The sequence below is a fragment of the Phacochoerus africanus genome, chromosome X, assembly GCF_016906955.1.
Source record: "Phacochoerus africanus isolate WHEZ1 chromosome X, ROS_Pafr_v1, whole genome shotgun sequence".
Classification (NCBI taxonomy): domain Eukaryota; kingdom Metazoa; phylum Chordata; class Mammalia; order Artiodactyla; family Suidae; genus Phacochoerus; species Phacochoerus africanus.
In genome coordinates, this window is record NC_062560.1 from 42,559,087 (window position 1) to 42,572,003 (window position 12,917).

The 12,917-nt window shown below is 44.4% G+C and overlaps 1 pseudogene; it reads right to left on the reverse strand.

Moving 5' to 3' along the window:
• Positions 1–1,184: 1,184 nt before the first annotated feature.
• LOC125118015 (tripartite motif-containing protein 60-like) overlaps positions 1,185–12,917 on the reverse strand; it is a 38,026-nt pseudogene continuing 26,293 nt past the window's right edge.

Here is a 12,917-nt window from a genome sequence, read left to right on the forward strand (position 1 = left end):
CTGTAACACCTTGATCTGACGCTTCTCTTATTTATTTATTTATTTACTTACTTATTTTGTCTTTTTGCTTTTTCTGGGGCCGAACCCTCGGCATATGGAGGTTCCCAGGCTAGGGGTCCAATCGGAGCTAAAGCCACCAGCCTACGCCAGAGCCACAGCCACGTGGGATCCGAGCCGTGTCTACAACCTACACCACAGCTCAGTGCAACGCCAGATCCTTCACCCACTGAGCGAGGCCAGGGACCGAACCCGCAACCCCATGGTTCCTAGTCGGATTCGTTAACCACTGAGCCGCGATGGGAACTCCCGACGCATCTCTTATTTTCAACTAGAGCTTATAATCTGTACAGCAATAGAATAAACTTGAGAAGGCCCTGACTTTGCAGTGTTTAAATTTGGTGAACCTTTTAAAAGAATCATAAATACAGAGACCTTATTTAATGAGTTTTATCTCGCGAAAATATTTGGTGAAGGATCCTAAATGGAAGCAAAAAGATGTTGCCCTTCAAAATGTTTATACATTTTCTAATAAAAGAATTAGAACTGAAAATCCTCTCTAATTAACAGAATTGGTTCTGCACTTGCAGATACCTTAACACTGTATGAAGAATATTTTCTCAAATAAAAATACAGTCTTCAGAAAAGAATAAATTGAAGTTATTCCAAGATTTCAAATGTATTGGCTCTAAACTACAACTTTGAAGAATATCATAGGCAATTTTAGTAAGTTCTGCTGACAAAATGCATTTTCAGAAAAACATTTCAGTAACATAGAGACATCACTAATAAACTGACTAAAGTGCACGAGTATGTTCCAAGAATAATTATAGATTTTTTAATTGTGGAAAATTATTTTGAAAAGTCTTTTTTTTTTAGGGCTGTACCCACGGCATATGGAGGTTCCCAGGCTAGGGGTCAAATTGGAGCTATAGCCGCTGGGGTATACTAAGGGGTTGCACTAAGTAATATAATTCTCAGATATTTTCTCTAAGAAATTCAAAGCCCTTGACAACTGATGCTGGTACCATCTTTGCAATTGGCATTATGACCATTTTGACATCGTTTCTGAAAATGAGGAAGAAAGCTCTACTCTTGCTTTCCGCCGTAGAAAATGTTCAGAATCCAGAATTACCGAGACAAGATTTACTGACTAAAAGCTAAAGTAGAATCATTCCCCAGGTACTTCATCTTTCATAATCTGTTACTGAAGAGATTTTAAGAGATTCAGAGTCTGTTCCAGTATAGAAATAGGGCCAAATGGCTTCTATAAAAGAGTCATTAAAAGTACAAAGAAGAAATCTATCATTCATATCATAAAGAGAAATCGCACTCAACTCAGTCCAGAGCGATGCTAATTTTCCTGGGTCTTACTACTGGCAGAAGCTGGCTCTCTTAGGAGGCAAGTGACGTAATTACTCTCACTATATCGCCCAGGTGCCCAGAATCCACCCTGAACGACTGGCTGATTCCACCAGTTCCTGGAAGGCTATCTTGACATGCCCCCCATTTCCATTTAGGTTTTTTTTTTTGTCTTTTCTAGGGCCACTTCCCGTGGCATATGGAGGTTCCCAGGATAGGGGTCCAATCGGAGCCGTAGCCACTGGCCTACACCAGAGCCACAGCAATGCCAGATCCGAGCCACATCTGTGACCTACACCACAGTTCATGGCAACCCCGGATCCTTAACCCACTGAGCAAGGCCAGGGATCGAACCTGCAACCTCATGGTTCCTAGTCGGATTCGTTAACCACTGTGCTGCGACAGGAACTCCCATTTCCATTTAGTTTTGTTTCCCACTTCTTCCCAGTCATGTCTACCAGAATTAAATCTCATAGAACCCAGGATAGCAGGGCATAGATAAAATCTCCTTGCATTAAAACAAAGGATTTGTATTTTTCTTTCCATATTGGACATTTTCTCTATCCTCAGAGACTACAAGCTGAGGAAGTGCTGTTTCAAGATCTAGAATCAGGAGTTCCCGTCATGGCGCAGCGGAAAAGAATTTGACTAGGAACCATGAGGTTGCAGTTTCCATCCCCGGCTTTGCTCAGTGGGTTAAGGATCCAGCGTTGCTGTGAGCTGTGGTGTAGGTCACAGATGTGGCTTGGATCCCACGTTGCTGTGGCTGTGGTGTAGGCCGGCAGCTGTAGCTCCAATTAGCCCCCTAGCCTGGGAACCTCCATATGCTGTGGGAACAGCCTTAGAAAAGGCAAAAAGACAAAAAAAAAAATTAGAATCACATCTACTTATAATGGCTTGATAATTGTGCCCAAGCCAGAATATTGGGGAGAAAACTGAATTTGTAATCCTTTAATTAAAATGAAGAGTTCAGGGTATTTTAGGTTTTGATACCTGTAGCGGGATACTCTTTAAAAATAAACACATGCGGTGTTTTATTGTTGTTGTTGTTCTGTTTTGTTATTTATTTATTTTTTTGGCAGCACCCACAGCATGCAGAAGTTCCCGGGCCAGGGATGGAACCCTTGCCACAGCTGTAACCAGAGCCACAGCAGTGACAATGCAGGTCCTTAACTTACTGAGCCACCAGGGAACTCCAGGATACTCTTAATACATGTTAGTAATTCCAGTTCTGACTTGCAAAGACTTGCCCTCTATCTTCCTTAGTAGATGTTTTAATGTGGAAACATGATCTAAAAATGGTCTGGGGTTTTCAGTTAGAGTGGTTAAAATGTCCTTCCCTTCATTTGGATCTGCCTAGCCTCTTGCTCATTCTGTAGAAATAATTTAAATTACTCAAATTCAGAATTTATTTCTTCTCTCCTACACTCCACATCCTTTCTCAGTTCCCCTGATTTGCTGGTTTGCAGAGTTACCACTTCGTAAATTCATTCTACATTACTCTTCGAGGGCTCGATGCCACAAGGGAATGAAGTTCTGTATACAGTACAACAAAGGTGAACCTTGAAACATTATGCTAAGAGAAGCAAGCCAGATCCCAAATGATAAATATTGCATGGTTCCAATTATATGAAATACTTAGAAGAGGCAAATTCATGGAGACAGAAAGTAGATAAAAGTTACCTGGGGTGGGAATTCCCACCGTGGCTCAGTGGTTAACAAGGAACCATGAGGTTGTGGGTTCGATCCCTGGCCTCACTCATTGGGTTAAGGATCCAGCATTGCAGTGAGCTGTGGTATAGGTCGCAGATGTGGCTCTGATATGGTGTTGCTGTGGCTGTGGCGTGGGCCACGGCTACAGCTCTGATTGGACCCCTAGCCTGGGAGCCTCCATAGGCCATGGGTATGGCCCTAAAAAGACAAAAAAATTAAAAAATAAAAGTTACCAAGAGGTGGTTCTCATCATGGCACATCGGAAGTGAATCTGACTAGGAACCATGAGGTTTCGGGTTTGATCCCCGGCCTTGCTCCGTGGGTCAAGGATCCAGTGTTGCTGTGGCTGTGGTGTAAGCAGGCAGCTGTAGCTCCGATTCCACCCCTAGCCTGGGAACCTCTATATGCTGCAGGTGCAGCCCCAAAAAGACAAAAAAAAAAACAAATAAAATAAAATAAAATATGGAGTTCCCATCGTGGCGCAGTGGTTAACGAATCCGACTAGGAACCATGAGGTTGCGGGTTCGGTCCCTGCCCTTGCTCAGTGGGTTAACGATCCGGCGTTGCCGTGAGCTGTGGTGTAGGTCGCAGACGTGGCTCGGATCCTGCATTGCTGTGCCTCTGGCATAGGCTGGTGGCTACAGCTCCAATTCGACCCCTAGCCTGGGAACCTCCATATGCCGAGGGAGCAGCCCAAAGAAATAGCAAAAAATAAAAATAAAAAAAATAAAATTACCGGGAGTAGAAGAAACAGACTCACAGACATAGAGAACAGACTTGTTGCCACGTGGGAGGTGGGGAGGGAGTGGGATGGACTGGGAGTTTAGGGCTAATAGATGCAAACTATTCCATGTAGAATGGATAAACAATGGGGTCCTACTGTACAGCACAGGGAACTCATCCAGTCTCTTGGGATAGACCAGGGCGGAAGATAATATAAGAAAGAGAATGTATATATATGTATGCTTGGGTCACTTTACTGGCACAGCAGAAATTGGCACAACATTGTAAATCAACTATTCTTTAATTAAAAAAAAAAAAAAAAAAAAGGGAACAAGGTTACCAGGAGCTGAGGGGAAGATGGAGTGAGGAACTATTGTTAAATGGCTGTAAAGTTTCTGTTTGGAGTAATGAAAAAGTCATGGAAACAGGTAGTGTTGATGGTCGCATGACACTGTGTGAGGCGAATGTGATAACACTACACTACGGAAACTTGATGGTGGCATGACATTGTGAATGTAATTAATGCCACTAAATTGTATATTTAAAGATGGTTATGAGTTCCCGTCGTGGTGCAGTGGAAACGATTCCGACTAGGAACCATGGGGTTGCAGGTTCAATCCCTGGCCTCACTCAGTGGGTTAAGGATCCGGCATTGCCGTGAGTTGTGTAGGTTGCCAGTGGCTACAGCTCCGATTGGATCCCTAGCCTGGAAATCTCCATATGCCGAGGGAGCGGCCCTAGAAAAGGCAAAAAGACAAAAAGACAAAAAAAAAAAAGAATGCTCTTCAAAGCAAGGAACAAGTAGCAACATGAACTGTACTTATATTTAAGGTTTTCTTCCCAGGCGTTTTATTTTTCTAGAGTCATTTGCCTTTGGCATCCCTTAATGATATCTTGGGTGGATTCCAAGGCTTTCTTCTTCCTTAGGGTTACAGTTCAATCTAGTTCATGCTATGCAGGCTGAAGTGTTCAGGAATAGTGCATACTGATGTGTGCTGCTTACTTTGAAATATATCCAAAAAATAAGATAAATTGATAAATGACAGAGAGATAAATAGAAGGATAGATAAGATAAAGCAAACATAGCAACAAGGTGGTGAGTACATAGCTGTTTAATGGATTATTCTTTCAATTTTTCTATTTAAAAATATTCATAATAAAAAGTCGGAGGAGTTCCTGCTGTGGCTCAGTGGCTAAAGAACCCAACAAGTATCCATGAGGATATGGGTTCGATCTCTGGCCTCATTCAGTGGGTTAAGGATCAGGCATTGCCACAAGCTGTGGCATAGGTCGTACATGCAGCTTGGATCCTGCCTTGCTGTGGCTGTGGTGTAGGCTGGTAACTGCAGCTCTGATTCAACCCCTAGCCCGGGGAACTTACATATGCCACAGGTGCTGCCCTAAAAAGGAAAATAAAAAGCTGGAAAAAGGTAAAAGGCCCCTTCCCTTCCCTTCCCTTTTTTTTTAAAGCATGAACTTCAAACTCAGTTTAAGTCCCATCTCTTTCCTTCTCCCCGTGGGCAGATGACCCAGGGAATTGTGACTACATGAGCTTCTGAGATGTGGGGAGCAAATGATCCCAGAACTTCCTGCCTGGAAGATTTCAAAATAGGCCTGGTAACCTCCCTTTTCTTGAAATCAAGCTATGGTTAAGTATCCAAATATGGAATTCATAGTGAAAGGGGACAGTGTTGGCTCAAAGTGAAGCAAATGGAGCTGTAGACCTGACCATGCTGAGCCTTCTGGAATGCTGTGCTTCTTATTTAAAATGGGGTATTTAGAGAGCTCCCTGGTGGCTCGGTCCGTTAAGGATCTGGCATTGTCACTGCTGTGGCTGGACTGCTAATGTGCTGTGTGTTCGACCCCTGGCCTGGAATTTCTGCATGCCATGGTTACAGCCAAAAAAAGAAAGAAAAAAAATGGGGTATTTAGTGCTGAAGGGGGTAAACCTACCTACATCCATACCAACACCAGAAACACTCCATCAAAAACCCAACCTCAAATAAAAACACAATCCAGTAAAAAAAAAAAGATAGCCTTAAATTTCCAGGGACAAAGAAAATGTGGCACATATATACAATGGAATATTACTCAGCCATAAAAAGAATGGAATAATGCCATTTGAAGCAACATGGGTGGACCTAGAGATTACTTTACTAAGTGAAGTTTGTGATAGACAACCCTCATATGATATCACGTATATGTGGAACCTAAGAAAAGGATACAAATGAACTTATTTGCAGAGCAGAAACAGACTCACAGACTTTGAAAACAAACTTATGGTTACCAAAGGGGACAGGTGGTCCAGAGGGATGGATTGGGGTTTTGGGACTGGCATCTGCACACTGAGGCATATGGAATGATTGGCCAATGGGGACCTGCTGTAGAGCACAGGGAAATCTACGCAATATTCTGTGATCCTCTATATGGGAAAAGAATCTGAAAGAGAACGAATGTGTGTATATGTGTAACCGAATCATTTTGTTGTACAGCAGAAATTATCGCAAACCTATAAATCAGCTATACTTCAGTAAAACTTTAAAAAATGAAAAAAATTTTTCCAGGAACATAACCCTTGGGCTAGTTTCTCTTCTGACAAACATGATTTTCTTCTTTTTTATTACATATGAAAAACAGGGAGTTCCTGTCATGGCGCAGTGGTTAACAAACCCGACTAGGGACCATGAGGTTGTGGGTTTGATCCCTGGCCTCGCTCAGTGGGTGAAGGATCCAGCGTTGCCGTGAGCTGTGGTGTAGGTCACAGCCGTGGCTTGGATCCCGCATTCCTGTGACTGTGGTGTAGGCCAGCGGCTACAGCTCCGATTAGACCCCTAGCTTGGGGACCTCCATACGCCACGGGAAGTGGCCCTAGAAAAGCCAAAAAAAAAAAAAAAAAGAACGAAAGAAAGAAAGACAGAGTTCTACAAATCAAAATGTGTACTGATTGACTAACCCATTTCAGCTTACTTTCTAAGACTGGGCTTTTCAATGTGAAGGACCAGCTCACAGCAACACCGGATCCCCAACCCACTGAGGGAGGCCAAGGATCAAACCTGCATCCTCATGGATACTAGTTGGGCAAGTCTTCCCTGTCTGGAGTTTCTTGACTTTTGTCTAGAGTCAATCCGCCCCTCTGCCCCTTTGTACAAACCTACCTTATAGCCTCTGCCTATAAACTGGGGTGTACTGTGCCCCCTCTCCTCGGGTTGACCTTCCCCAAACTCTGGCACTCTGTGGCCCCTCCTCCCCCCATACCCAGCATCCTCAACCTTGCCTTTCCTTTCTGGCACTGTCCCTTAAAGGACCAACCAGCTGGTCAAAGTCTTCATGGTGTGGCGCTAGTGACGGGGCTTTTGCTCTGCTGCATTGTCACTTCACAGGGGCCTTCTGTGCAGGGCGGTGCTGACAGCGATGGCCACGGTTGTTCCTGCAGACCCTAGCCGTCTGTAAAACAGTCGATAAAATGTAGCGAATATGTCCCCATGAAGGTTCACTTTGTGTCAAGTGGGCTAGACTATGGTGCCTCCTTGTTTGGTCAAACGCTGGTCTGGATGCTGCTGCAAAGATGTTTTGTAGATGAGATTCACATTTCCAATCAGTTTGACCTTAAGTAAAAAGAAGTTCCAGGAGTTCCTGTCATGGCTCAGTGGTTAACGAATCTAACTAGGAACCATGAGGTTGCGGGTTCGGTCCCTGGCCTTGCTCAGTGGGTTAACGATCCGGCATTGCCGTGAGCTGTGGTGTAGGTCACAGACACAGCTCGGATCCCACGTGGCTGTGGCTGTGGTGTAGGCCGGCGGCTACAGCTCTGATTCAACCCCTAGCCTGGGACCCTCCATATGCCATGGGAGTGGCCCAAGAAATGGCCAAAAAAAAAAAAAATTAAAAAAAAAAAAGAAGTTCCACTTGAGAACGTAGGTGGGCCTCATATAATCAGTTGACGGTCCTAAGAGGCACACCGAGGTTTCTTAGAGAAGAAGGGACTCTGCCTTGGGACTGTAGCAAGGACATCCTGCTAACGTTTCCAGCTGGCTGCCCTGCCCTACAAATTTCCGACCTGCCAGCTTCCACGAATACGTGAGCCAATTCCTTAAAATAAACACTTCCTTCTCTTTCTATCCTTTTCCCTGTCTCTCCCCGCTCTTGTCTATCATTGCTTCATATGTTTGGCTGGTTGGCATCTGTATCCTTTCCTACATCTGAGGAGCCCAGCTTTGAGAGGCTCCTGAGAGTGGCAGAGGTCGACTCCAGCACAGACACACAGACATAGAAGACAGCAGGTTTTTGAACTCCATGCTGGCAGCCACCATGCGAGCCCAAGACTCAGGTGCTGGAACATCACCTCTGAAGTCAGTAGCCAATGACAGCCGAGACCGTTTATTTTTTATTTATTTTGTCTTTTCTTGCCTTTTCTAGGGCCGCTCCCGCAGCATGTGGAGGTTCCCAGGCTTGGGGTCTAATTGGACCTACAGCTGCTGGCCTACACACACACACACACACACACACAAAAGAATCAGCTGTGTAGGGTTTGTTATACTAGCAGGTTTTCCAAAACACCATCCAGTAAGTCCACAGTGGAGGCCAGAGCTATGCACTTCTAACTTCAGGATTTTGGGTTTTTGGGTTTTTTTTTGTCTTTTTGCCATTTCTCGGGCCGCTCCCACCGCATATGGAGGTTCCCAGGCTAGGGGTCGAATTGGAACTGTAGCTGCCAGCCTACACCAGAGTCACAGCAACGCCGGATCCTTCACCCATGGAGTGAGGCCAGGGATCGAACCCGCAACCTCATGGTTCCTAGTCGGATTCGTTAACCACTGCGCCACGATGGGAACTCCCAGGATATTTTTAATATCAGTGGTTCATGGAAACAATTTGAGAAACATTGGCTTGGAGCAGTGGTTCGCACCCTAGGCTGCACATTATAATGCCCCAAAGAACATTAAAATGTACTGATACCTTGGTTCCATTCTCTAAGATTCTGACTTGTTGGGTGAGCCACATCCACCAGAACTCCCAAGATAGAAAGTTACTCGCCTAGAAGAATCTGTTGACTAAGATGGGTTACCTGAAGTTGGCAGATTAGACTTGGTTCTTGGTTCTCCAACTAGTCATGCTTGAGGTAACTTGAGAGGCTTAGACAGTCTGAAGTAATTTGCCTGCATGGATGTCACTGCACAAAGAAGCATCAGGGGGAGTTCCCGTTGTGGCGCAGTGGAAACGAATCCAACTAGGAACCATGGGGTTTCGGGTTCGAGCCCTGGGCTCAATCGGTGGGTTAAGGATCTGGGGTTGCTTGAGCTGTGGTATAGATTGCAGACGCGGCTCCGATTCCGTGTTGCTGTGGCTGTGGTGTAGGCCGGCAGCTGTAGCTCTGATTAGATCCCTAGCCTGTGAATCTCCATATGCCACAGGTGAGGCCCTAAAAAGACAAAAGACAAAAAAAAAAAGAAAGAAAAAAAAAGAAACATTGGGGAGAGAGAGAGGCATTCTTTGCCTTGACAAATTTTTAGTAATGGAAATATTTTTGGTTTCTTGGAAAACCATCTGAATCACAGAGTCTTTAGACGTCTGTTAGTTTCATTTAATCATTTAAAATCTTTCAATGTGTGTTTGCTAAGCACAGAAAACTTCCTTCAAGGAGCCTATAACTTGAAATAAATCAGCATGTAATTAAAAGAACTTGTGAGTCTATATTATAAATCATGAATGAAAAGATAAAAGGCAAATCGAGGGAGGGGGCAAGGATATATCTATCTCCATGTAAATCTTGAATTCGTTTTCGACTCACAATTAGAGCTGTGTATCTGTGGTCTTCTAGAAAGACTGCATGAAAAATTGGTCCTCCCTTAAATTGATCTTTTCTTGCTTGTATTCCAACCATAAATGCTTCTAGAGTAGGGGCTGAATTTACCTTTTCCTTTGTATCTCTCTATTACTCAATAGGAAGCTGAATGTCTAAGTGGAAGAAAAGGAGGGGCCAACCTTTATCTCCTTATGAAAAGACGAAAGAAATGCTGGTATTGAATTGGGCCAGATATGCTATTGCCGCTCAGGGGTATAAAGGGTGAGAATTTTCTACTTCAATTATAGCTTCTTGATTCACTCTCTCTCTCTCTCTCTTTTTTTTTTTTTTTTGCTTTTTAGGGCCGCACCCGCAGCATATGGAGGTTCCCAGGCTAGGGGTCTAATTGGAGCCATAGCTGCAGGCCTACACCACAGCCACAGCAACACAGGATCCGAGCCGCATCTGCGACCTATACCACAGCTCATGGCAACGCCAGATCCTTAACCCACTGAGCAAGGCCAGGGATCGAACCCGCAACCTCATGGTTCCCATCTGGATTCATTTCTGCTGCGCCACAATGGGAACTTCTTGATTCTCACTTTCTGTCTGGTTTCTTTAACACCAGCTCTTCTCCAAACAAACTAACACATGAATAATCACCTAGCTGCATGACTAAATTATACTGCAAATTTTGGCTGCCCCCTCGGGGAAAGGAAGTTGAGAGAAAGGCAGAATGTGAGACAGATAGATGATTCATTCATCATTTTGGGTGGAGAAGGCAGATAATTAAAGGTTTAACTTTGTTTTTGTTTTTTTTTTTTTTTTTTTTTTTTTTTTGGCCAGGCCCAAAACATGTGGAAGTTCCTGGTCCAGGGATCAAACCCACGCCATAGCAGCGACCTGAGCCACTGTTAGACCATGCTAGATTTTAACCCACTGCACCACAAGGGAACACCAAGGTTTAACTTTTTAATGCATGGACTTGGGTATTTGAATCATTTGAGAAATGGAAATCTTTCTAGAATGTGCCATGACTGTCTCTGCTTTCTTGGGCCAATGATCCTTGTTTTGTAACTTCTTACCTGTGAAACACCATTCATGCATTCATTTTTTTTCACTCATCCAACAAATATTAATTCAACATCTACTCTGTGCTCAGCCCTGGGGCTGTACATGTGCAGAAAGCGGGGACCCTGATTCCTAGGAACCTGCACGTACAGAGCAGTAGATGCAGCTGTAGATGAACACGATGTTGGTTGAGGCGAAGTGGGAGCTGACTCCAGTATAGCTCACAATGGCTCTTGTGTGAGTAAGTCAATGAAGTCAGTTTTCATTTTGGCCGTTTGCCTCGTCGCATAAAGACTGAGTGAACTACATAGAACTACCATTTGATCCAGCAATCCCACTCCTGGGCATCTATCCAGAGAAAACCACGACTCGCAAAGACACATGTACTCCAGTGTTCATTGTAGCACTATTTACAGTAGCCAAGACATGGAAACAACCTAAATGTCCATCGACAGAGGAGTGGATCCAGAAGAGGTGGTACACAATGGAATATTACTCAGCCATTAAAAAGAACGAAATACCAGCATTTTTTGCAACATGGATGGACCTAGAAACTATCATGCTAAGTGAAGTCAGCCATACAATGAGACACCAACATCCAATGCTTTCACTGACATGTGGAATCTGAAAAAAGGACAGACGGAACTTCTTTGCAGAACAGACACTGACTCACAGACATTGAAAAACTTATGGTCTCTGGAGGAGACAGTTTGGGGGGTGGGAGGATGTGCCTGGGCTGTGGGGTGGAAATCCTGTGAAATCAGATTGTTATGATCATTATACAACTACAGAGGTGATAAATTCATTTGAGTAATAAAAAAACTAAAAAAAAAAAAATAAAGACTGAGTGAACTATGTCCGGTTGTAACACCACCTAGGCAGTATGATGTGATAGTTTGCCTGCAAATGAACTACTCCACAAATGGAAGCCAGTTTCCCTAAGGCGTTCTTTACTTTTCTTATTGTGGTAAAGTGTAGAAGGGACTGGATGGGAGCAGGGTCTCAGCCGAGTCACCTTTCTCAGAGTCTGCAAATCCTTGTGTCTGTAAATCCAGGGATGTACAAATTAGCTCCTATTTCCAAATGTCACTATTTAACATGCCTCTAACCTGTACCATAACATCCGGAAAGCAGAGGAGTGATGGCTGGATATAGACTTGAACAAACCCTGCAAGACTGACTGCCCTTAACGCAATCCACAGGAGACTGAGACACACATGAGAATGCCAATATGTACATTTTTTTTTTTGTCTTTTTAGGGCTGCCCCTGCAGCATATGGAAGTTCCCAGGCTAGGGATCAAATTGGAGCTGCAGCTGCCAGCCTATGCCACAGCCACAGCAACGCCAGACACCAGTGAAATCTGCGACTTATACCATAGCTCGTGGCAACACCAGAACCTTTAACCCACTGAGCAAGGCCAGGGATCGAACCTGCATCCTCATGGTTCCTAGTCGGATTCTTAACCTACTGAGCCCCAACAGGAACTCCCCCAATATATGATTTTTTTTTTCCCGATCTTTTTAGGGCTGCACCCACGGCATATGGAGGTTCCCAGGCTAGGGGTGGGGGTCAAATCAGAGCTGTAGCCACCAGCCTACACCACAGCTGCAGCAACGTCAGATCCCAGCCATGTCTGTGACCCACACCACAGCTCCCGGCAACGCCAGTTCCTTAACCCACTGAGCAAGGCTACGGTTCGAACCTGCATCTTCATGGATGCTAGTCAGGTTTGTTTCCACTGAGCCATGACGGGAACGTCCAATATATGATTTATAACAAGAATCTTGGGGATTGTTTTTTTCACTGGCAAAGCAGTTCTGTCTGGGTGGGAAGCTCCAGCTGAAGACCTTGCGTGAAAAGAAGGCTGTTCATGGGCAAAGAAACAGAGAGGCAGAGAGATGAGATGGCTAGATGATCTTAGTAACGGCTAGCATTGGATGTGATAGCTAGCAAACTAGACCTGCTGCAGGGTCTAGTTGGCTGTGTTCATGGGCCAGGGCACCCTTTTCCCTTCCACAGTGCTGAATGGACATGGCTAGCTTTGACCCTGGCTCTCCTTTTTGGTTCTGTTTCCATGATGCCTACCTCTTTCTGTGGCTAGCACGTTTCCTTTAGCTATTGTGTTGGTGGAACCCATTACAACCAAGATTCTTTTTCTGCTTTTCTGTTCTATTTTTTTTTTTAAGTATGATGTGTTAATTTTGTTAGTCAAAAATCTCAGTGTTCTGGTAGCATCTTCCTGTAGAGTTGCCCTGAGTGTCCCATGT